Source organism: Chrysemys picta, chromosome 4 (genome assembly GCF_011386835.1).
Source record: "Chrysemys picta bellii isolate R12L10 chromosome 4, ASM1138683v2, whole genome shotgun sequence".
Lineage (NCBI taxonomy): Eukaryota > Metazoa > Chordata > Testudines > Emydidae > Chrysemys > Chrysemys picta.
In genome coordinates, this window is record NC_088794.1 from 77,255,044 (window position 1) to 77,282,164 (window position 27,121).

At 40.7% G+C, this 27,121-nt stretch overlaps 1 long non-coding RNA gene across 1 annotated transcript; it reads left to right on the forward strand.

Moving 5' to 3' along the window:
* Window positions 1-598: 598 nt before the first annotated feature.
* LOC135982742 (uncharacterized) lies at window positions 599-7,121 on the forward strand. Its single transcript, XR_010600289.1, has 2 exons — window positions 599-884; window positions 6,536-7,121. It is a non-coding gene; the product is annotated as an uncharacterized LOC135982742 (long non-coding RNA).
* Window positions 7,122-27,121: the final 20,000 nt, after the last annotated feature.

Below are 27,121 nucleotides of genomic sequence, written 5' to 3' on the forward strand. Positions count from 1 at the left end.
CTATGAACAAATGTAGTACTTGCATGTTCAATAAATATGTACATGCATCTTTCAGGTGCAACACAGGTATCTACCTTTCAATATTTGGCTCAGAGTGCCTGCAGCTTTGTCTTGCCTCCCCACTGGCAGAATTTATCCCATAATATTTAATAGCTAGTATTCCTAAAAAGAGGCCATATTTCTTCACATGATTCTAGGGTTCAACTTAGAGGATATCTTCTCCACACTTAAACACTTGAGGCCTGAGTCATAATGGATCTAATTGTGGGAAAGGGTCACAGGATGCAGGGTGTAAAGAGGATGGAATCTGGTCTTTGATAATTAGATGGCTTTGTCCCCATGGTAACCATGCATTATGCAAAGGGATTGCTGAAGAGTTGACTGAGGGAGGAATGAGAAGGAAAGCAAATTCGTATTTACATATATGTACAATTCAATCTGAAGAAAAGACAGAAGGGAAGATGATCTTCTCCTCTGTTATAATTTTTACCTTTTAAAAGCTTTGCCATGCATTGCTGCCAGTTATCAGCAGTGACTAAAATCTGCCAAGCAGAATTGCTCCACTTCTCCTCTTATCTTTGTAATTGTTTACTATTACTCAACATGAACCATTTTGGTTCTGCCCCCTCAATCCACTCAAGGCAGAATCCAGAACAAAGCCCAGTTAATAACTCTGAAACTGACTAGCAGTTTTAAGAATTCGGCTCACTGGCTGCTGAATGAAAGAAAGGGTTTTTTTTATTATTTTTTTTAAACAAACATAGCATATTACAGTCCTGCTTATCCTGTCTGGAGAAGCCTAATGTACCTTGAAATAAGTTTTGTTATGATGAAGTAGTGAATTGAAGTTGGAATGCTTCTACAGGCCAGGGAAGTTTATAGAGGTGAGTACATCATGAAGGATGAAATTTAAAACAATGGCATAAATCTCAAGGGATTATAAATATTACTTCTATTGAGATCTAAAGGGTTTTATTTTAATTTGTTTGTGATTCTTTTTTTAAAAGTTATTATTATAAATTCTCTCTCTCCACTCATAACAACCAACGATGATTCCTCCAGTTTCCATAGTGACATTTCCTGCTAAGGACACATCTATTCAGCTTCTGGCTTCCTAGCACAGATTACAGGTTTGATTCTGAATCATAAATTAATTTCCCAGTGCTTATTATCTAAATAGATTGCTCTTCTTTCTCAGAGCCAGGATACTGATCTTCCCATAATCCACAGAGGGGGAGAGCCAGGAGCCAAAATAACATTCCAAAAATGGAAAATAATACTTCCTAAAAGCAATGTTCCCAAATTTTCAGTCCCAGGGTCTAACAGGGAAATGCTAAGCGGACACATTAAGCAAGTTACTGTTAAGTCACCTTGATAGCAGCAAAGGGGCCTTAATATCTCTGCTTTCCCTGCAGTGATTCTTTGGGGCTTTAAGTTAGTGATCTTAGGAGGACACTGTGTTTATGGATGTAAAGGCTTGGGCCAAGCCGCTTGGCCAATAGTTTTAAATGGCTATGGTCGTGTTTGATAGGCCCAAAATTTCAATTTGAGTATGCTCTTTTATTACTACTTACTTTTAGACATGTGCATTGTGGTAAAATTCACTAATGCATGGTTGTACAAGTTAAGTCTGACTTAAGTCCTACTTTGAGTGCTATATAGATTTTATACTGACCCTATGCAGAGAGGCAAATTTCTCCCCAAATGTATTGACGAGACAAAAATCCAAAGACAATCTATTAATTAAATGGTAAGTTAAAATGCTGGTATCATTACAAATATAACTTTGATTTTTGCTTTCTATGTCTGTCTTAGACTCCAATTTGCATATCCCATCACAGTCTATGTAGACAACAAAATGCCCTGAACTGTAAGCCCAAAAGAAGCATAAATGTGTTTAAAATGAATTTTCTGAATATTCAATATCCTATAATAGTGAAATGGTTTCAAGTAAGTTCCTAACCAATGTTTACTTAACACATCTGGCTTGCTAAATAAAAGGCAAAAACAATCTGTTCTTCAGCAATTAATTTTAATATTATACACAATATGATATCCCTTTTTTAACTCACAAGCAACAGAGGAATGACTCATCAAGGCTGTAGCTCTTAAGAGCTACCCACTTTGTGCATGGATTAATCTTTCAGTTTCTTCACTTTACCCTGCTTCCCTCAGAGTCCCCTTTTCTCACATATTAGCATGTGCTAGCTAGCACTCTAAAATGTTTATTGAAGCTTATTCCAATACCACAAACTAGCCAAACAATGTTAGGATTGGAGCACACGCTAATAAGTTGTGATAGGCAAATCTCAAATGTTTCAGAAGTAAGGTTCAAATAAGCATCCTAATTTTGGGGATCCTTATCCAGACTTCTTGGGTTGAATACTCTGCTGGTATAGTTGCTGGAAAAATAGGTGCTGGACATGTGGCTGCACCCCCCTGGTTTGAAGTGGTTTCCATCACGTACAGGGTTTACAGTTTGGTTCAATGACTCTCAGCACCCCCACTATACAAATTGTTCCAGCATCCCTGTCTGCCTGTGTATCTCAGTATAGTTTCAAATGACATTGATTTACACCAGATGAAGATCTTGTCCCTCTTGGGTCTTCAAAACTAGAAATGTTGCAAGAACAGAGTCTTATTCAGTTTCTAGCACTTTCCATTGGGCTGTATGTATCACAAAAAATGGCCTTTTTTCATGATTATTTGCATTTTGTATCAGTGGTAAGAAAGAAGTGCTGAGGCTCACAACAATGGACATCTTTTTTAAAGTTAAATGAACTTCTTTGGACCATAAAAAATTGGACAACATTAGGAGCCATCCACATATCACTTGTGGTAGTTTGTTTATCTGGATTCCTTGCCTGAAGCTTATCCAAACCCATTTGATCTGGAAATTTTATTGGAAGTCTCAAGATATCAAAATTTCTGGAGTGAAATCTAGTACTTACCCTTCCTGCCCTGAGTGGAGCCAGCAAAGGAAGCCCTTTCAGTTTTTTGTTAAAGCCAAGTTTTTGTTTTGTTTTGTTTTTTCCATTTTAAGTCTGGGATTTTTGTAAAAGGCCCAGATTGGATCTAATTTTCTTCAGATGACTCATCCCAAATCCCTGTATCTGAACACCCTTGAACTTGTTGAAGATCAATCAGAGCTAAACTTCATAACCCTATCCCTATAAGCTAAAATCCCAAATTCAAATATACCCTACATAGAGGGGAGGTAGATCCATTTACTTACCAATTCCATGCTACAGAATTTCTCTATCACACTTAAAGTATTTGAACTGACCATGAATTCATATCCCTGCAAAAGACTACAGTTGGATTTTCTACAGGAACCTTCTAAATAGTAAAAGTGAAAATTATAATAGGATTCACTTTCTTTTCCTCTTAGGAATCCAGTATCAGTTTTTTCCTCATAAGACAGTCACAGTCGCACACACAATTAGCAGTTTCAAGTTTCTTTTTACTGAATAACACTCCAAAGATAAACCATTGCAGCACAGTAGTTACAATGCACCCCAGCTAGACTAACATCATTAAATAGAGATTTGTTATTTTCCTTTAAAATGAATATAGCACTGGGCCTAAACCTTAAAATCTATATATTTAAACCTCACAAAATAAGTACAGGGATTAGGATTTCTGACTGTTGGAGATCTTCTGCTTTCATGTAGGTTCACCCTGGGAATTATATTGATAGCTAGATAAAAATTTAATTGTACCACATAACCAATTGTTTCAGTATCAGCAGTTTGAGTGCACACACAATCTCAAATAAGAAAAACCGACAATTACTGTAGCTGTTAAGCTCAGATGGTGTCTTTGGTTCAATGAATACAACTCGCAAAGACATTTGGCCTCTGGTCTATGATTCCTCCTTTATGGCATTTTCCCAGTCTCAATCCACTGACTTCTGTAAAATTACAGGAAACTGTACCAAGATCCAACCCGCAGAAGTAGTGACGGTTACCCCTGGGAGCTCTATCTTCACCCTGCAGAGCTAGGGCTGGATTGGACTTGTGCTCAAAAAGGCTAACCATTTTGTATCCCTGATAGAACTTATTACTGATTGGTCAGAAGCTTCCAGCTTCCAACTAAGGATGTATGAGTGTGCATGCAAGAATGTCTACCCTTAATGAAGCCTTCCACATCAGCTTCCTGAACTCCCTCTAGTTCAATGGTCCGCAAACTGTGGGGCGTGCCCCCTAGCCTGGGCCAACCCCCACGGGGGATGGGGGAGGGAGCGCCACCCAGACCTGTTCTGCCCCCAGCTCTGCTCCAGCTCCAGCCCTGCCCCCAGACCAGACCCCAGCTTTGGCTCCCTGCCCCGAGCACAGCCCGACCCCAGTCTCAGCCCCTGACTCCAGCCTGGCTATTACCCCGGTTGCAGCTGTGGCTCCACCTCCTGGCTTCCAGCCCCACTGACTCCTGGTCATGGCTCGGCTTCTGGCCCCGGCTGTAGCCCCGCAGCCTCAGCTCCGGACCTGGTCTCAGCCCCGAGGCCTGCTCTCGGGGGCGGGGCAGGCCTCATACAGATTATATTACAGGAAAGTGGGGTACAACATAAAAAGTTTGGGGACCACTGATTTAGTTGCTGAAATAGCAACTGCTCATTTTCAGTCACTCAAGCCTCTATACTACCACCTTGTCTGGGAATATTTCCAAATCAACTCAGAGGAAGTAGAAACAGTAGCTGTAATTACAGCAATAAAGGTTTTGGCTGAACATGAACAAATAAGAAAAACAAAGAACAAAGGGGGTTACACAAACACATCTTAACTTAGGAAGTTCTGTTCTATGGCTCACATTTTGTAATCTTCACAGGGGGGTAGCAAAGGTAGCTTTATTCCACCTTTGCACCCTCTGGATTCTGGGCTAGCTGTGGGGTCCAAAACAGTACAACAGTATCATTGGTGCTGTCTGTGGCCAGCAGCACAAACCAGAATAGCTATAGTGGCATGTGTTACAGCCCCAGCACCTCTTGCTCACAACTCTATCTGCCTGCCAAGGAGAGCTGAATCTTTCCCTATGTTTTGTCTGAATGTTGTGGCCTAAGTCCATTGCTAGTTCCTACAAACAAGAGGTTTTTACTGAGGAGCATGTATGGATCATTTTGACTAATCCTTTCCCTAGAGACTGAAGAGAAAGAGCCAAAATCAGACCATGGGTGGGTGTAATTCCATTGAAGTCAGTGGAAAAAAACACCCAATTGCAGAAGGTTTGAGTTTGGCTGCAAGTGTCTTATATCAAGAAGCATGGTGGTTCTCCACAAGTATAGCTTTGTTGTCCACATTTTATCTTTCTTAAGATATGGCTTAAGTCTTTCTTCCATTTTTTTTTCCAGATTTTTTCCCCTAGAGTTCATAAAAGCTCGTTTATTTTTTTTTTCTGGGTGGGGGGTAAGCAGCATAGAGAAGGAGCATATTTGTATTGATTTCTTTAAATGAACATTATCACATTCAAATTGATAAGGTCTGGCAGCCAGACATGATGTGCTGAGCTTTGGTACCTGACTTCTACTAATTTAACAGCATGCTTGAAATGAAGTGCACTTTTAAATTAGCATGATATCAGGCAGATTCTAAAATAACTCCTGTTAGTTTCAGACTGTCTAAACTGGCCAACAGGTGTTGCTAGTGTTCCTTGATTTCTCCATATTAAGTGTTACTATTTTCTTTAGACCAAGGGCTAAACAATATTAGAAGCTGTAAAGGTAGGGTAGCCAAGTATAAAGGAGACATTTTGGGGCAGATTACCTGTGCAATAGTGGAATTGCAATGCTTCCAATAAAGTCAAGATTTGTTGTAGGCCTTGAGAGGGAGTAGGAAGGATTTGTCAAGGCAGACTTTATCCTTTCTACCCTATTACATAAGGGTGAACTGGTTTGAATATAACAAGAACAAAGCCAAACTTTCAGAACTCAAACCAAACTGTTTGCTTTATGAAAGTTAAAAAGAGTTTGCATAATTTGAATGCTTATTTTTATGAGTCCCTGTACTTAAGGATTAGAATATAAGGTACTGATTCAACAAAGCATTTAAACATTTGCTGAACGTTAATAGGACATTGAAGTCAATAGGAGTCAATAGGACTACTCAACTGCTTCAGGTTAAGCATACGGCCAAATGCTTTGCTGAACTGAGGCCTAAATATATGTAAATATTATTCCAGCACATAAATGTTTGCTGGATCAGGGCCTTCCTCTTTATTCTCCATATTGTGAATTGACCTTCATCAATGAAAAGTAGATTCATTGGGTTATAGTTCCACACTCCTTTTTCATCTCCTAGCTTCTTTTGCCTTTTAAATAAAGAATGAGGGTATACTTGGAATTAGCCAGGAGACCACATCATTTCTGGCTGATTCTTGGCTGTTTTCTAGCCAATTTAATGATGGGTATCTGAGTGAAATATCTGTAGTATCTTGCTGATGAACAGGAAATATGTACTGAATAAGGTAACAAAATTTCTCCCACTTTATGTAGCAGCAGCCTGCAACTTCTCTACCCTGCGCTTGTTTGTTTCTGCCCCAGCAGGAAGTATGTCATAAGAAATCCCAGAGCAGCATGAAGAATGTACAGGAAGTGTGGCATCTCCACATTTTCTGGAGAATTTAGCACAGGGATCGGCAACCTTTGGCATGCGGCTCATCAGGGAAATCCGCTGGCGGGCCGTGATGGTTTGTTTACCTGCAGCATCCGCAGGTTCGGCCGATCGCAGCTACCACTGGCCACGGTTCACTGTTCCAGGCTGTGGAAGCAGAGAAAGAACTGACAGGAAGGAACTGCAATGCATGACAGTTCGTTAGCAAGAGTCAGGCTAACTGTAACCCTAATAACTTGAGATTTGTAGAAGCGAGGATTGTGTGAGGCGAGTGGGAAAGAACTGTGTGAGAAGTTGTTGCGACCTTGTGTAGATAATGTGTAGAAAATATTGTATGTAGGCTAGAGTCAAAACAAGTGAGAAAAATAAGATATCAAGATGGCCTATGTATAAACAAAATGCAGATGTTGCTTGTTATTGTCTGTAATGAAAGGTATAAAGGTTTGCTGTAATTGTTTACCTGTAGAGAGACCTGCTTAGCTCTCTCCCTCTGCGCAATTGTGAGAGAAATAAAGCATCTGACTTGCTGTACTCAAACAAAAAAGTGAGAACTGTGTTTTTCTCCGACAAGGCCAATGGGGGCTGCAGAAAGCGGCGCGGGCCAAGGGATGTCCCTTGATTTAGCACAATATCCATCAGGCCTGTGGATCTGAGTCACAGAAACACAATTGAAAGATAAGGAGCCTGATTCTGATCTCACATCCATTTTACATGAAGGTTACTCCTGATTTTCTTCAGTGTTAAATGAGATCAGAATCAAGCCCAAAGAATTTTACCTCTTTTCTGATAAGTAAGCTACTAAGTGGGAGGCCCTGACTGCAAGGCAGATGGTGAAGCATGAATGAATTAACATCAAAACATTTTTCTTTCTTCATTTCTAACTGAAATTGCTTTCAGCTTGCAGAATATTTAATGCATCCTCCGGTGATCACTTTTTTAGTCTCCCATTTCCCCCATGCTCTCTCAGTCAGCTCAGCTGTGATGATCATGCACAATGTAGATGTATGAACCATATTTTAAGATGTAGAGACATTATAATTTATTTTTTCCCCCTTTAGTTGCTGTGAGGAGTGACCAGATTCTTTGTCACTTTCAAGTCAAGTAACACACTGTTTCTCCTACTTCCCCCCCCCCCCCATTTAAACATACCTCAGTGAGGCATGTGTTGTGGGGATGTATGAGTCCCTCATGCTGAGCCAACAGGCTAGCTTTTTATTGGCTCTTATGAACATTTTTCAGGGGTTTTGAAATGGTAACCAAAAAAGGCTAAACAAATTTAAAGGGGTTGTTGAGTCCATCTACATCCTATTATCTGTCCCATAGATAACTGTCTGCTTTATTAATGGCCATCTTATAAATATGCTCAGAAGATGTTGAATTTGAAAGGGATTTCTCTTTTTTGAGCAATAGTCTAGTTAAATTATTAAATTAATATATTCAGTTAATGAAAATAAGAAAACATTTTTTTCCATTAAAAAGTTTCACTGTGGACTGAAACGGATGTATAATTTTCATTTAACACAGTATGAAAATGAGATCTGCTCACTATAATATTCTACCAATTTCAAGCATTTATTATGCTTGAAATTGACAATCAAATCACAAGCCTATCACTGATGCTGTTGTACCTAGTAGGGGAATGTCCTCATGCCCTGAAATATAGATTCCCTCTTTTTAATTATAATAGTGGCTAGATAGTGAGTATTCCACATGTCCCACATTCTATATTGGCCAGTAGCTACTCCAGCTAGTCTGACTGCAGATAATAAGAGCTATTAGAAAGGTTGTGAACACAATGACAGAAAGCAGTGTCACAGCAACACAACATATTACCAAGTAGGATTTCCCATTTCTTATTTTTTATCATCTTTATCATCATAATATTGTCTTCTTTTTCATTTCACACTCTGAAAACTAGGTCTCTCGCTTCCTATAATCAAGCATTTGAGATGTCATTTTTAAACATCTGCTTCTGTTAGTAAATGATCAGTAATTCATAGATATTCAGAACAACAGTAGAAATGGCCATACTATAATAGTTGACCAAAACATGATTTCTAAAATAGGGAAATATTGCAGTTTCCAAGGAAATCTGGATGTTTTTCAGGGCTAAATTCATATTCTCCAGCCTGACTCTTTTGCACTGTCAGTCATTCAAACACATAGGGTCAAATTCAGACTGGCTGAAAGTCAAAGCAACCCTATTGAAGTCCACAGGATGACACCTGCTTACATCAGAATGGAATATGGACCTCAGAAAGAAATATAGTCAGATAGTGTGAGCAATGTAACTACCTCTTATTTCTCCCAGTGTGAATCTCCCATTTGTTTTTCAGGAGAATGCTGTATGTGAGGTATCTGATGTTTGAGATCTTGAATCTTTCCATTTAATCTGGGGCTGTTTTAAACAAAAGTAATGGAATGAAGCCACTCGAGTGAAATTGACTGTGTCTAATACAGTACAGCTTTACCATAAAAGTGTTATTTCTGCTTATTTAATAGGCTCAGTTTGTCACAATTCCTCACTTTGAGTATGCATAATACCAGGTTTTTTATGACGGGGGGGGGGTTTCGGGGGGAAGGGGAAGTATTTAACCCTTTGCCCACATCTATAGTTCTTCCAGTTAGGTCAATATTTTTGAAGGTTGGTGTCTGCAGTTAGGTGTTGCAGACTATTTTTAGGTATCTTTTAAAAAGTAGCTTTATTTTCAGAAGTGTTGCACTCCCACTGAAGTCAGTTTTGGCCTAAATGCCTATACATTTCACATTACAAAATTATATTCAAATACCAAGTTTCTGTAGATAATGGATTCATAATGCTATTAATTGTTCACTTCTCTAACCTCAGAGTTGCTCTTCACCGCTTCAGTTGTAACATCCCTTTCTACCAGCTGAAACAAAACATTAGTGGCATAGCTGAGAGTAGGAGGAGGAAAAGAACATCCTTTGCTGCAGCTTCCCTCTGTGGAAATATGGATCATCTGGCTGGGACCCCAGCAGTGTAGAAGTGCTCTCCTAGCTTCAGTCCAGTTTTCTCTGCAGGAGACACAACCAGCCAGGGAGCGGCCGGGGATAGCAAGAGCAATAACAAACTCTCATCCCTCTCTGCATGAACAAGGACCAGCTGAGGCTGGACTGGAAAGCAATGAGTTGGCTCCAGCTGCCTTTCTGGAACATATGGGTGCTTCAACCTTTCATGCATGAGCACACTGTTCCCACTACTATGCACTCTCTGCTGTTTTTTAGGCATGTCTTCTAGACAACAGAATGGAAAACCTGATCAGAATACACACACGTACATACATGCATATATATATATATAATTGCAGGGAGGCTCAGGGGCAGGTCAACTTTAAAAGAAGAAAGTGAGTAAATTTAGATTAAATTGACCACTTACAAGTTGGCTGTGTCCCTGTAACTGTGCTACTCATTTAGAAACAATTTCAAGATCAGAGACCCTTGTTCAGTACTTGAGATGTGTCTCTCAGAAAGCCACATTAGCAATTAAAGAATGACACTCTCCAAGAAGCATAACTTTCCAAACACACTGAGAATATCTGTCCACATTACCTGCATTTAATTCTGCAACTGGTAAACGGATGTGAAGCCTTTTATTTTTGAATAGTGTCTTTCATGGAAATGGTATTGTAATTGTATATTAAACATTACTTGAATAGAAACATGGCTTTGAAGTTTAATAACTAGGTATCAAACATGCATCCATCATGTAGTCATTAGAGCTCCAAAGGAAATTTGAGTTTCCACTTTTTTATTATTCTTAAAGAATATGTACAGACCTTAAATAATGGTATAAATGATATAAGTCATGTAAGATAAGGACAAAGGATGTAGCATTAGAACAAAGTGAGTGTCCAGGTGATGCTCCAATCCAAAGGATAATCTGATTACTTGACAAGAACAAAGCATACAGAAGAGAATTTTAGTACAGCAGTAAAACGATAATATTGAGGGCATAGAATTCAACAAATACCCCCAAATGTTTAAGACTGTTTGCACCAATAAACAATTAAATTAGCTTTAATTGTGTTTGTGCCCCTTTTGTGTTCACTTGCCACAAAGATTCTGCTGCCTGAGTCCACTGGAAGGATTATTGGCAGGAACTGTGAAAATTTAGCAAAGATTAGAGGGTTCATATAAAGAAAACTCTGAACTTGTAAAATGTGAGTATTCACAGAGAAGCCTGATTCCGAGTTCTCTGTATCAAGTCAGGGAAGGGAAACAAAACTAGGAATGGCCATGGTACAGCAGCACTCCAACCACATGCACTTCCCCAGCTGCACCTTAGGTTCGCATGCCGCCTTTGCTGGGTGTTGTGAGTGGTTTGAATAGAGACATTTGGCAACTCCATATTATCTAGTGGACCCCTTATGCTAGGGATATTTCCCCAGGGGGCCAAATCTGATGAGTTAAAGCCACTGTGCTCTGCTGAAATGGCTCAAGAGAAAGAAAAGGCCACAAATCAGGCCCCTGACCCTTATCCATCACCAGGAGGAGATCTACTAAAGCAACAAGTGGAGTTTCTGCTGAATCCAGGCCTGTAATCAAAATGGTAAGAGCCAATGGCTCTTTAAGGCAGACAGATACTCTGGGGGACTAGTTTCACCACAATCTTTCCAATACTCTTAAACCAACACAGAAGATTAGACAGTGGCTGATTGTTAGCCAAACTGTGGCAATTTTAAAAAATGATGGCCTCACAACAGCTTCCTGTACAGAAGCTGGCAACCTACACTCTCTGGGGGCAGCACTTTCACTCTCCACCAAAAATTGATCAATTTCTTCTCTGCTCCGGCCTTCACCATCCGGGAAGAACATGGGTTCATGTCAAAGATACCTACGGTCCAATATAGACATTTGCAAAGTACACTAAATACATAAATACAAATGTAATTAAAAAAGTATTTGGCCCTTTTTATATCCAGTAGCACCATTGAACTTGAGTGTTTAGGGTTTGATCCTGAAAGGGACTGAACACTTTGGTCCTGAACCAGCACAGAGCTGGGGCCAGGAGCAGGGCCCTGTCTCCAGAAGGGGAGGGGACACAAACAGGGATAAGGGGGTTGAGGCTGCGGGTAGGTGCGGGGCCAGTGGTGGACCCTACGTGTGGGGCCGGCAGCCAGGACCCAGTGTGTGGGGCCGGCAACTGGGACCCCTGGGGCATGGGGCTGGCAGCCATGATGCGGCACCCTGCGTGTGTGGCCTGGAGTGGGGCCGGCAGCCGGGACCGCGCATAAAACCTGGGTGCTGCAGTACCCCCCGCACCCTTACTTCCCACGCCTATGGTGCTTAAAGTTGAGGCCATGTTTAAATGCTTTGCTGAATCAGAGCCAGAGCCCTCAACATCTCACAGTATCAAGCTCTTATTTTATTTTACAAACCCTGACTGATCACAGTAAAATCAGAAATTAAGTAAATAAATCCTTGCCCTTGTTGCTTTAAGAAATTTCATACAATAATGTTTGGCTGCACCATGGTCTTCCCCCTTCTGTGTTTCTGATGTAAAGGATTTGGGATGTATATTTCTGAATGCTTAAGCATCTGGAACCTGATACAGTATCTTTGTTAAGCCATGTGAGTCAATAAACAGGAATATTGGCACCGTTTGTGTGCATGCCATTTTTCCCACCATACCCCTATTATTTTTCCCTTTGGGTCATTACACTAATATACAGCAGAGCGTAGTGATGCTTGCAATGACTTTATGGGAATTAAGCCTTTTAAAAATCAATATTTATTCCAAAGAGGCTAGTCTAAGGAGAGGGATGTATCTTTGCATCAATCTTTGTTCTTGACAGTCCAACCAGCTTTAACACAATCAGAATCTCCCAACTTCTATAGAAAAGATACTGCAGCACTTCTGAGTGTTCCTTCATGACTGGCATTGAGGAACATTGAAAGAGAAGTTAATCTTCAGTAGGATTATCAGAGTCATACTATACTTGAAGAAATTGAAATATTTTGTGTCTTAATCTTGCTATTTCCTGTTTGGAGTGGGGATGAAAAGTGGAAAAGGAGCTGGAACTGGATTTTTAAAAATAGCAATCTTATAGAATTGTGTGCATTGATATTCATCTAATTTAATGCAGCACGGCTGCAAGCTCCAATCTCATCTGTATCTCACATGAAAAACAGATTTAAATCCTTCTTTTTCAGAACAGTCATTGACTCTTGCTTGTTAGAATATAGATATTCAGGCCTGCCTGTAAAGGTCTAAGAACCTAGGTGTATTTTTATCACTTAGCTAGTTATAGAGGTATAAAAAAAGAATCAAAATTACAAGTCTGCCTGTGTATGGGCCTTCTCCCACTAGGATAATCTGAGGTCTTGTTCTTAGGCTAAGGCCTTTGGCTAAGCAGCAGGGGCAGCCATAAACTGGGAAGCGTATGGTCACATCCTCACATTCCAAACCAGTCACATTGAACTAAGGTGGTGTTGGGCTGTTAGGAATACAATCCTGTCCCAATAGCTCTATCACCACCAGATAAAGAAACAGATTTTAAGATGGTTAAAGAAAACTTAGTTTGATAGCATCCTGTCTGGCAAGGAATCACTTGTCAATGCTTGTGAAACCCTCATTTCTGTATTTTTTAATCTTTATGGCCCCATTTTTCTATTGTTAATCTCTCTGGTTCTCTAGCTGTTTCTGTCTGCTGTATAATTAATTTTGTTAGGTGTAAGTTAATTAGGGTAGTGGGATATAATTGGTTAGAGAATTATGTTATAATATGTTAGGATTAGTTTGATAGATTTCAGTAAAATGATTGGTTAAGGGATGGCTGAGAATGTTACTATATAAACTGGGGTCAAACAGGAAGTAGGTAGGGAAATTGGAATCATGCTTGCTGGAAATTAACCCCAATAAACATCGCATTGTCTGCACTTCAGACTTATGGTCTTTTGCTGCTTGCTGTCTGCATGACAAGAACCAGGGAAGTGGGAGGGTGGAGGGAAAGCCCTCTAACATTGCTTCCTGAGGCCAATTTTTCTTCTAAGGCCATGTCTACACTACAAAAAGGGCCGGCTTTAGTCCGATTCCCCAGAATCAGGGCCCGCAGGTAAGAGGGCCCTGTGCTGGCACCTAAGACGGCCCCGCGCCTTCGGCTCACCCAGCAGCGGTCTGCACCAGTAGCATTTTGGCGGCGGGGGGGGGAGGGGACACTTCGGGGTCTTTGGCAGCATTTTGGTGGCGGGGAAGTCCTTCAATGCTGCGGAAGACGCGGAGCGGACCCCCCACCGCCGAAGACCCGGACCGCAGAATCAGGCCCCGCAGGTCCTAAAGCCGTCCCTGACTACAAACATTTGCTGATGCAAGTTATGTCAGCATAAAGCCTTTGCGGTCAGTATATCACTTATGGGTGTGCATACTTGGCTCCTAGTGTCAGCACTGTGCATGCTCACAAGGTATGCTTTTATCAATGCATACTGTGATGCACCATGAGTAGGTATTTCAGTGTGCAACCCACCACCATCCAAATGTTGTCTTTTGGGAAGTTTTGGCAATACATGGTGGGGCAGAAACAAATCGCACGGGAGTGATGGGGAGCAAGAGTGGAATCAATTTCCCAGCATTCAACAGTCTGCATTCAACAGTTCGCCAGTCCCGCGGCATTGGCGTACCCGCCACCGAATTGCCACCGAATCCGCGTTACCAGCAGACCTCCTGCAGCCACGCTGCCGAAAGCTGCCTGACTGCCATGCTTGGAGTGGCAAAATACATAGAGCTGCCCCTGACCAGAAGATTGTACATCCCATCCTTGCAATGCTTATGACAATAGTGCAGAGCCGCACAGGCTCCAGGCTTCTGTCAGAGATGGTGGACAGTGAAGAGGGCTGTGCAGATTTGTAGGATTTTTAAAAAAGGCTTGAAAATTATGGGATAATGATGACATTATGTGATGGAGACTGTTGAATGCTGGGAAATTGATTCCCCTCTTGCTGTTGTAAGCTCCCTGACTGCCGCCCTCACAGCGACCGGCAGGCCATCCCCCGCGGCTTGCTGCCCCGGACACACACTTGGTGCGCTGGTGCCTGGAGCTGCCCCAACCACTGGTATTTGCAGAGCCACATGAAGAACCGAATCAGCAGGGAACATGATGATTTCTTGGAGGCAGGGCCAGCTCCAGGCACCAGCCCAGCAAGTAGGTGCTTGGGGCGGCCAACGGAGAGGGGCGGCATGTCCAGCTCTTTGCGGCAGGTCCCTCACTCCCTCTGGGAGCGAAGGACCAGCCGCCAAATTGCCGCCAAAGACTGAAGCTGCGGCAGCAGAGCAGATCGCGATCACAGCTTTTTTTTTTTTTTTTCCTTTTTTTCTTTTTGCTGCTTGGGGCGGCAAAAATCCTGGAGCGGCCCTGGTTGGAGGACAGATTAGTGCGAGACATAGTGAGAACCAGTTCAAGGTTGTTGAAAATATAACCCCAAACTTTTGAAAACTTTAAAGCTATAAATAAAAAAAACACGTTCTGTTATCATCTGAACTATAACTAATGTACATCACACATTTAAATTATAACCATGGGAAGGTGTTAGGGGTGAGGTGCATTAATATATTTTACTTTTACTTTTCTATTTTACCTATGTCTAGGATAACTGGCAAAGAGAGGCAACCTCAAGTGACTTTTTATACATTAAAATAATCTGTTTTTATTAAAGTGCTGCTGTATTCTGTAAAGTGACTTCTAAAAATGGCACCTTTTTACTCAGCAGATTTTTCATCTATGTGTATTCAGAGCCAGAACTGCTTAAACAAACAAATAAACCCTACATTTTTGCAATTTTCATTCCTGTCATCTCTACTGAATCAGCAGCATGACTTATTTATTATTTTTACTTGGTATTACCAAAAATATCAGATATGAGGCTATGGTGGCAACACAGCTTTGAAGTATAATAAAATATTAAAAATCAAACTTGGGTAGTGTAAAAGTAAGATCTTTGGGACAGACCATCCTTTAATGTATGGCCACAATCCTACAAACTGCTCCACATGGGCAGATCTCTATGCTTGTGCAGATTCCCACTGAAGCCAATAAGACACTGTATGGAGGGGGGGGCTGCCCTCATGGAGAATTGAAGTAAGTGAGATTATTCACAGTATATAGAATTACACTTTTTTCAGGATTGGGGGCTATGTTTATACAATTTGTATAAAAGGAACCCAAATCCTAATTGGGGCTGCAGGTGTAACAAATAAAATAAATAATGCTGGGAGACCCTGTGTCTGATTGTTGAGTTTACATGTTTTATCTAAGAGGACAAAAATGCAAAAATTTGTTTAGTAAAGTGTGTACAAATTGTGTAATATTTATGCTCCATATTGGGTGGTTTACTGGCTATTTTGAAACAAGTCACCACAGCTGATGCTTATCTAGGCTCCAGTCCTTCAAAACACACATGCGCTTAACTTTATGCACTGAGTAGCCCCATTAGTATCAATTAGAATACTCACATGTCTAAAGTTGAGCACATGGTAAGTGTTTTGCAAAATCAATGTCCCCAGTTGGCATCTTCTTCCACCTGTTTAGATAATTAGTGAAGAATAATAGAAAATATACATTTTAACACATTTTATGGTTGCTGAGATTTGGCCTTGTGTTAACCATACATTTATGTAATATATAAGGGCATCTGTAATAGAAATGTCCCTAAGAAATGCAATTATCATCATCTATATTTCCTAAAGGCTTGTGAGCTCTTGGTGCTCATTCCTCACCTAAAGTCATAATCCTGTCTGTGTATCCTGTTTCTGTTCCTGTGAAAATGATTGTGATATCCCAGAAGATTATAAGACTATTGTACTGAAGACACAGATCCTGTTTTCAGCCAAATTATCCAACTAAATTAAAGAATAAGGAGAAAAGACAGAAAACAGAATGAGATGCATTCAGCAGAATTCATTTGGAATAGAACATTGGTTCCCAAACTTGTTCCGCCGCCGAGAGTAATCAGGTAAGGTGGGTTATTATCAGCAGGAGAAAAAAAAAACTAACCACCTTACCCGATTACTCTCATTATAGTTAGTATGGCAACACCCATTTGTTCATGTCCTCTGTGTATATATATCTTCCTACTGTATTTTCCACTGCATGCATCCGATGAAGTGGGTATAACCCACAAAAGCTTATGCTCAAATAAATTTGTTAGTCTCTAAGGTGCCACAAGGACTCCTCATTCTTTTTGCTGATACAGACTAACACGGCTACCACTCTGAAAAAAGATCAATGAATTTTCTTTTGAAAGATTCCTCACAAATATGGAAACAGACATGTCCCATTCATGAATTAAAATGTACATACTGCCAAGCATGGAATAATAATTTATCAGACCTACTTTTTGAACATCACTAATCAACAGAAAAGTTATCTAGTAGTTCGACCACATGATTGGGAATCAGAATACTTGTATTTGATTGCCAATTGCCACTGACTTATTGTGTGGCCTTTGGTAAAGCACTCAACTTCTACTTGCATCAGGTTCCCCCAAACATTTTGATCCTCTGGAAATAATACTGATCTATCTCACTAGGGTGCCTGGGTTAAACTGATTAATAATTAGTGCAAAGTATTATTTTTATTCTATAGAATCTTTATTACAAATATGTTAAGATTGGATAGGTTTTTGCTTTCACAACCTCAACCCTCTCCCATTATATACATGCATTACAATGCAATATAATTACATGACCAATACATATAGTAGAATATTACACAAACTGATTTGCAAATATTTCCACAAATACAAAAAGTATGGTTAGTTCAATGTTACTTGTGGAGGTAATATTATTTATTATTACTGTTGTGGTGCCTAGAGCCCCCCAATGAGGATCTATTCATTCACCTAGGGACTTACATAGCTCTTATTATTATAGTACAGAGTACACTGTGCTAGGACTGTACAAATACATGAGACAATCCTTGTCCCAAAAGAACTCACACTCTAAAGTCCTAATCCTAAAATCAGATCTCCTAGTGCAGACCCCTGTAAGCCTGGGAGGGCCCAGTTACCTCAGATACTTTTTTGATTTTACTAGGAACTCTGTTTCTCGACTAAATTACCTGTAATCAAGGCAATGTCAAGCCATAGTTGTTCGGCATGTTCAGCTTGTGCAATAGCAGCATCTTTCTCTGGAGCGTGCTGGTTTAGCCTGTGCCACTTTTCTGTGTAGGGACAGACTCAGATGTAAGAAGGGATAGATATGAAATGAACCCAGAGCTCTTAATGAGCAGATGTGAATGCTACCGCTGCAGTCACTTATTGATGCTATTTCTGTGGAATCACTGCAGTAACTTGTACATGGTAAGTAAAATGAAAAATTCCCATCTACTCATCGCACACGGAGAGAGAGATTTAGAGAGTGCTGTCAGCAGACCTCCCAACAGCATGGAATCCAAATTTCTCAGGCTAATAAAAAAAGGAGGTATTGATTCTTTTAATATCTCTAAAATCATAGTTGCCTCTCTTTTCTCAATGCAACAGTACTTTGCAGTTCCAACTGAGGAAGAGATGGTTACTTACTAAAACTGTGGCTCTTCGAGAGGTGATGCAGACAGATATTCCATCTAGTATGTGCAGACCCAGCTCACTGGAGCAGGAGAATTTTGCCTAGCAGTTCCCATAATGGAATGGCGCTCGCGTCTTGTGGCCATAGCCTCTCCCCTGGATATATGAGGCAGTGCTGTCCTGACCCCCCAAGTTCCTTCGTACTGAATGCACAGAGACTAGACTCCGATGCAGAGGGGATGGAGGGTGGCTCGTGGAATAACCATCTCCATCACATCTCAAAGAACCACAATTGCAGTAAGTACAGTAACCGTTTCTTCTTCAAGTAGATGCAGCTGTGTATTCCACATAGGTAACTTACAAGCAATACCCAGGCCAGGAGGCAGGTCTTAGAGTCTACCTAAACGAGGATGGGAGGACCACCTTACCATCAAGGAGCAAATCCTCTATGGCCTATTGCACATTTGGGAGTAATGACCATATTCTGTAGCCAAGATGCCCTTTTCATGGTCACTGCTGAGGCCATGACTCTGGTCGAAGTATCACAATGTCCAGTGTGAACTGTAACAAAGTCTTAGCCATCAAGCAGCCTTCAGTGATAAATGAATGAAATTCCTCCATTGAGGCTTTGGGCAGCTGGTTCACATATTGAGATATAGTATAAGGTGAAGAGTCACTTCTGTGCTAGGCTCCAGCCAATCCGCAAGCCAGGAACTGTTCTGGTGACTCTCAGGGCAGGTATATAAGCCTCACAGGAGGAACAGCAGCTCAGTCTGCTCAACATCACTCTAGGACTTGGAACTCTTTCCTGCCTGATAGTGGCAACAGATTCCCCAAGCCTTAGCCTGGTCCAGGCCTGCTCTTGCTTCCACCCTCTTACTAGTCTTGGTCCAGCCTTGCTCTCACTCCAACCTCACTCCAGTCCTGCTCTGGAAACCTGATTCTGGCTCTGACCCCAGGCTCTGACCACTGGCCTGACTGCCATGGCTCTGACCACTCAGCCTGACCATCTGCATTATGTTTCTGACACAGCTGCCCAGCTCAGAAAGTCATATTTGGACAGCAATGCCTGCTGGTTAGTAATGCGCATCTGCAAGGAAGAGGAGGTGTAAATCTTCCTACCCATGAAGTCCATCTGTTTAGAGCCTTTATTTTGGGACTTAAATCTGTCCTGCTGGGCTCTATTGTTAACAGTGGTTAAACCGGGAGTTTGGGGCCGGATGTAAGTAAAAACCCTCAGATCCCTGCACAGGAATGAAGTAGAGTGTGTCCATGCACTTTGCAGTAGGCAGTACCAAAGCTGGTGTGCTCCAGAGAAACCTTAGCAGGCTCTAGGAGCAAACTGTTAATAGGGAAGGCAACTCTCCCAGGGGTAGATGGTTGCAGGATACCCAACAAGGTATGGGTATTCTCCTGCAGGAACTCTGCTTGAATATCCATGGAAGCAGCCACCTGCTTCTAAAGGTTCTGGTACACTTTGAAATCCTCCAGTACTGAAGAAGAGGAAGAGCTAGGCCCTGCAGAATTGTCCAGGGACAAAGATGAAATGGTTAACTATGCCAGAGCCAGATCGTGCTTCAGGACCAATGGACCTGGAGGGGATGACTGTGGAGGCTCCATGAGGGGAAGGTTCACTGGTGCCTGGGCCTGTGGCAGATTGGCAGTCACCTTTACAGGCCGGCTCAGTGATCTTGCCTTAGAGCAAGATAAGGAGTGGGGCCCCTGTGACAGAGGAGCAGCCCACAGATTCCATGGAGACCACTGGTATGGATAGGACATTGGTGGCCAGTAGGCACCGGGCCATGGGGCCCTGTCTCAACCACGAGATGAGCACTAATGCTGCTACCCATAGTACTCCATGAATGGCCCCCAATGTGGGTCAGCTGATGGAGAAAGGAAGGAGGAAGATCCCGACCCAGACACAGAGGAGTCTTGGGTTTTAGGGGATAAAGGCGGAGCCAGCCCTAAGGGTGCGAACAACTAGTCTGACTCATCCATAGCCCAGATTGAAGGAGGAACTGGTGCCACTGGTGGAAATGGTACTGCTGGCACCAAGTATGCCTCCATTGTTTCTGTGCCAGAAGCAGTGCTGACTCTGAAGTCAGAAGCAGTACCAAATTTCAGAAAGAAATATCATGGACTTTTCCCTAGCAATCTAAACGTAGCTTCCAAGACCTCTCCCCTTTACCTCCCTAAATACCATTTGTACCAATATGTGCCATGACTATGGGGTCTTCCTTGCTAAGCACTAGATAGCCTGTCCTGATGTCTTCTTCTGTACCTGGCAGGCAAGATGAAGAATAGTTCTCACTGTCACCACAAACCCAGCTAATGATATTTCTAATGCTCTAATCCCATAACACCACAGCCTGTTTGCATCTCACAAACATTTCCCAATCTCCTGGACTGAGCTCCATGACCTCTTGTCCTCTTATATGAAGCCTATCTGTTGTGAAGTTGTCTTGCTCTACAAAAGTGGTTTTCAACCTGTGGTCTGCAGACTCCCAGGGGTCCAAAGACTATGTCTGAGATTTCCAAAGGGGTCCGCACCTCCATTTTAAAAATGTTAGGGGTCTGAAAATGAAAAAAAGGCTGAAAATCATTGCTCTATGCTATCCCTTCATGTTGCCTCTATAAGGAATTCCATTTCTATCTGTTGGTCCAATTCAGCAACTCTCCCCACTACACCAAACTCTGAGGACTAAGAGCTGCTTGCACTGGGCACATACATACATCACTTGGCCAAAGAAGTCATGCATTTTCCCCTTATCCTGATTACTTGATTGCTTGTCTTCTGCCTTCAGGGTTTTTACTTACTGACTGGGATATGTCTAACTTGGAGGCAAAAGTCTGTATTTGTTTTATAGGTTTTACTTTGTCCACTGGCAAATAATTGAGCAGTCAATTCCCCCATGGTGCTGGACTGCTCCACAGTACACATTGCTGTGTACTCATTCTGTCAGAACTTCATTCCATCAACTTAAACTATTTGAGAACAGAAGAAAAGGCTACATTAGCTGAATAATTTATTCACAACATATAATTTGGTCCACTCCCAAGTAGACCATGCTCTCTTTCTCCCACCATTTTCTCTACAGGCATTCCCTTTACTGTATTTACCCCAGCACTATTCACACACAGTTTGATATATATTTCAGTATAGTTGTTTGTACGGTACAGATTTACCTTATGAGAATCACAAGAAGTGACTTATGCCCCCTCCTGAGTCACTGCTGCAGTTAGTAGTCATAGCTGCAAAAACACACAGCACATAAAAACAGACTGTTTTCTATCATCCATGTATGCTGATTCTTTCATTTAAAAAGCAAGATAAAGCAAAGAAATATCACCAGCCCTGAAACATGATTGTAAAATGTTGCCATTCTGGAGAGGACCAGAAGCAGAACTTGCCAAAACATTAAGGAAGGCAGACCGGAAACAGGAAGCACCTGAAATTGTCAAGAATTATATTCTTTTGATATGTCCAGCCCCATTTTATAGACGTATGGAAATCAGAGAAAATACATGAAAAACATCAAAACTTTTGGGTGCCTCTCTAAAAGAGCTGAATCTCCAACCATTTTTGTGCGACTATAACTAGGTGAGAAGAGACAGTTATAAAAGAATGTCTTCTGCTGATATTGAGGGTCTGTTTGAGTAGAAATTAGAGATCTCATGTATCGCTGTTTAGTGACAGGAAAGGTGGAGTGGAGGTGTAAGGAACATTATGGAAGAAGGTACAAGCACAAGAGTGAAGGAGACAGGAAGAGGTGAAGTTGGTTTATCGTAAGAAAGGAGGACAGGGAAGGGAGTAGCAGGAAATTAGGGCAGAGATTCTGGAGGGAACAGAGTTTAATGGATGCTCATGTTGCTTAACAGTCACACAGGTTCTGATCCTATTCCCATTGCCATAAACGTAAGTATGACTGACTTTAGAGGAACAGATAGGCCCTTAATCTGTAAAGTGTTTTGTAATATATGTAGTATTAGAGATGCTATAGGAAACCATAATTTTATTCTGATGACCCAAATCCATATGTAATACCCAGCTGACAGGTACGAGTAAAGTCTGCTATGTTGGTGGTAGCATTAAAAAAAATGGCGGAATAGTGCACTAGTAAAATAAACTTTTTTTTTTCTGCTAGAGTTCAGGGATGAAATTTTTGACATAGGTCAGAAATACAACTGAGTTTAATGAGGTTCTGCTTAGGCCCTAAAGGACAATTGTTGACATTTACAAAACAAATCACAAAATGTCCCCAGCTCTGCACATTGTCAGATCAATAGATCATATTTAGAGGAATTATTATTGTCTTTAATAGGTGGGTCATGCATGTAGGCATGGAGACAGCAAGTTAGGAGAAGTGAGGTGCATTGAGTTAGAGCTGCATAGGGGAAGCTTGCACAGAACCTTCCTAGCCTATGGAAGTGTTTAGTCCCTTGAGTTCATGAGCATCATATTCAACTACAAAATGGTTCAAAAGCCAGCGTGCAATAACAAAACAATATTTTTCCATCGTCTCCTCTAACATTGCACCCAAATATGAGCTGAATATCCCAAACATCCCACCCATGTGAAATAGCTGCTTAAGGAATGTATTGGAAGCCAAATCACTTGGAACTTCTAAAATTACACTGGAGAAAGCACTAGAATAATGTATTCTGTAGGAAACTGCACTTCCTGAGAAGGATGAATGGATGATCTCATAGGTCTTTTCCACTTCTCTCTCCTACAGTTTTGTAGAAGGAAAAAAAATGCCCCGATTTTGTTTAAAAAACCCTCTGCCCCTATAGTATTTTATATTTAATTCAGCTTGCGGGTGGGCAAGTCCTGTCACTACTAAGGTTCCCAAAATTTTCCATACCATCTGGAACAATCCATGCTACAAATGCACCTGAAAATCCAGAATTTATCATAATTTTTGTAATTTACATCAGTTTTAATGGCATTAAGTTTGGAATTTTGGAAAGTCTGTTTATTTTCACCTAGAAATAAATATTTTTTTAAAACAAAACCCACTTCATTTTTCATGTATTTTATAAAAGTAACTCTGGAAAAGTCTCTCACGCTATTCCTCTGTTCACTAGAGTAGCCGTGTGTAAATGTCAAGCTGTATTAAGTTGCATTATATGCTAACATTAAATTACTGCAAACTGCTGATATGCTTTTACTCATTATCTTGCTGGGACATCTGTCAATATTATATGGTAAATGACTAAGCAATCATCCCTTGTAAATAAGTGTATCAGATCCAAATGCAGGCACCCTTTAAGTAATTAAATGGAAGCTTAGGAATAGGAGATTAACATACCAATTATTTTGAATGACATTTTTTATGCCCATTTTTATTTTATGAAAATTAATAGGTGGTTAAAATGCACATGACAGGACAGAACAGGAATTCATCAGGATGACCTTTTGTTTCTTTTATTATTTAAAATATGATCTGGAGTTGTATCACCACACTAAAATGCTGAGGGCCCCTTAGATGTTCTGTGGGGAGCCTAAAATAGGTATTCACAGTATCTCTAATTCTTCCATGAGGTCAATTCAATTTATCTAGTAGATAGAGAAGTGGGCTGGGAATCAGTTCTCCTGAGTTCTGTACCCAGCCATGCCATATGCTCATTGAATGACCTTGGACCAGTCAGTCAATATCTGTGTGTCTTACGTTTAACCACTTGGAAAATAGATATAATTTTAACCAACCTCATGGAGATTTATGAGGCTTAATTAATTATGTTTGCAAATGCTTTGAGATCACATAGATATGCAAATATATTTAGCACACACACACGAGGAGTATGCCAGTGAAACCAATATGGGAAGGAACAATATTATGAAGCATAAACTTACACAGGAACAAATATGCTAGAATCACAGTGAGTCTCAACCACCAATCAAGCATCTGATCCACACAGCCAATAATATTACTGCAGTTTTATGGAGAAGGTGTCTAGCCCTTGATATTTTGTTTGCCTGGAGCTCTGAAGTAGCTGTAAATGAGAACCTTACAGCCCTGACATGTACAAGGCTTTGGTCCAATACTGTATTCTTATATTTAGTTGCGTTTTGGGGACTTGCTAGCACTTGGAACTTGCTAGCACTTGGGTCCCAAACCCAGTCTCACTAACTGGATCCTTTCTGGATCTGGTGAAGTTCTTTAGTTTTGTTGTCCTGCATTCTAAATGTAGATTAAACATACTAATCTCACTTCACAAGACAAAGCTCTCATGAATCTTCCACAACATTCTTGTTGTCTTTTTGGTATTTCAGACAGTCCAAAACCAAAATTACCAAGTGCAGACAAATCCAGTGGATATCTGTGGCCCTGAATCACCGGATCAGTAAAGACTTATCCACAATCCTTGCAGGCAGTTTGGAATCATCCGGTTAGCCATTGCTGATAATTCACATTATGGAGTAATATACATAGGATGTCAAATGGCAGAGCTGCTGATAAAATTTACAATAATAAACATGACACATATGCATCAAGAATAAGCTCTTTTGTAGGTGTATTGGTCACATTATTCCTCTTTGATGTACAACACACCACTGTTCCTTAGTAATTTTGTCAGTGACCCAGCTGCTAGCTTTATTTACACTGTAAAATAGCTGCCTATCTCCAAGACTTCCTGGAGAAGGAAAAGGGCCCTTTAATGAAAGATCTATTCATTTCTTGAAATAAAAATGATACAACACTGCTCGTACGGTTCCTTCAGGAAATGCAATGCACTTTACAAATGTGAATTAAGCTTTATAATATCCTCATGAGTGAGGCATTATTATAAATGTGGGTACATTCAGGTACAGAGAAGCTAAGCTTAAAACATTGATTTGGGGTAATTCCAGTTTTGAATGCTCATCTTGAGACACAACAGGCCTAATTTGCAGAAGTGCTGAATACCCAACTGCTACAACTGTGTGCCAAGGATCTTGAAACTACAGGTCCACATTCTTCAGTTTCAGCACCTAACCACTGAAGCAGCAAAAATCAGTGATTACTTTGGAAAATTTGGCTTTAGTTTTTTGTTTGTTTGTTTTTTGTTTGTTTTTTTAAATAGAGACTCATGCCACAGAAGTGCTTGTGCACTTGTGTACTTGCATTGTGCAGCCCAGTCTCTGATGCGTGCATGCAAATTGTTTTTTCACAAGTCAACATCCCTGTTTGTGAACTTGTATGTACATGTATCACTTGAACCAGCTTCCATTTAAGTCAAGGGAAAAATTCCCATAGACCTCAAGGGGAGCTGAATCAGGCCTTCTGATGCTTCAATAGTAATGTGTAATCCTCTAATGTCTAGTCCCTCTTCTCATTAGGTACATATTTCTTCTGTGGCTCTTGCAAAGTTTTGGTAAGTGTTGCTAAGTTTTGGTTGTCTCATTATAGAAAGAAGCAACAAAAATATCCACGGAGTTTATGACAAGTTTGGACAATGTAAACTGCTGGACAATAGCTTAAAGTAATCAGTTTGATGAATATGGTTGTCTCAAGTGGTGCGTGACTAACACAAAACTGTGAGAGTGGCAAGGAAATAAGTTATCAGGGATTGATAAAAGTATGTAGGGGGCTTTCAATCAAACTTGGAAGTATGATGTCCCTTCTTAAACAACCGATTTCTCATCAAGTGTTTTTGACATTCCCCAAGCATTAATATTCCTGTTGAGAAAATGGCACTCATCCTGAGGACAAAAGAGAATGTCAGTTTAGAACAGCACAGACTGGAAGAGTACTTAAGGCCAGTGCAGATTGCTATAAATTCCAGGAAAATAAATGCTTTATATAAATAAGTGCTTTCTAAGGTAAAATAATACCACCTATGCAAAAATAAATACTTATGTCAGCATGAAGTTTTATTTTTTAAAAGAAATCACTGGAAACTATTTTTGGTTCTTAAACATGAAGTAATCCATGATAAAAGTCTTACTTAAATATTCTCCCTCTCCTTATCAAAATGAGCACAGAGTTCTTGTAAAGAACATAAAATCATTGAAATTAGAGATGGAAAAGATTTTAGGTTGTTTAGTACAAGCTCCCACTCCACTACTGTATGTTATTTGAGCAGCATGTTTGCTATAGTCCTGCAAGGAGGGACTTGTGCGGTCTGTTTAGTTTCTCATTTCCGCCACAGATAGGACAGAGGGAGCAAAATAAAGCAGATTACTTGGTTTTGCAGACAACACTAAGCTGGAAGGTGACAAAATCCCAGGAGGAAAGAGAAGATTCAAATGAATGTAGAAGCAGTGAGGAATTAACAAAATTAAATTCAAACTGGAAAATTCAAGTTTGTACACTTGGGGGGAAATTTATTTGTAACAGAGAAATGTCTGGTGAGCAGTAATGCTGAGGGAAAAAAAAGTTAATTGCAAAAGAAAGGAGTGAACTAGATTGCCCCTACAGTGTATTATGGTTGAAGAGGGAAGCTAGTGCCATACTGGGCATAAAATTTAGAGGCATAGATCGAAGAGGTAACAGTTACTCTGTGTATGGTTGGTCCACCATAGTTTTCAAACTACATATAGTTTCAGTCACCCTAGTTCAAGAAAGGTATCAGCAAATTGGGAGCGATTGCTGAGAAGGGCACAAACATTGGTTAATAGCTTAAAGGGAGGATTGGTTAGAACTACAGATAACTTGGCTCATAGCTAGGTATTTCTGAATCACTCATCTCCATGGTACCTAAGTGCCAGATAGTGAGTTGTGATGAGATAAGTTTCCAAATATCAGCACATAGGAACATTAAGGAGAGGGGGGGATTATTTAGGATGATTTTGATGAAGAGAGATGAAAATTAACCAGGGATGACATTAAAAAGGCAAAAATTCTTAACAATAAGGTCAGTTTGACTGGGGAACAGGCTCCACAAGGGCAAAGTTATTCCAGTTTGGCCCAGACAGAATATTCAAGAAGTGGAACCCTACGTGGATGGGAGGGGACTGGATGATCAGAGATCTTTTCAGTCCTTAAATTCATTTTTAAAATTGTTTATGAAGTAAT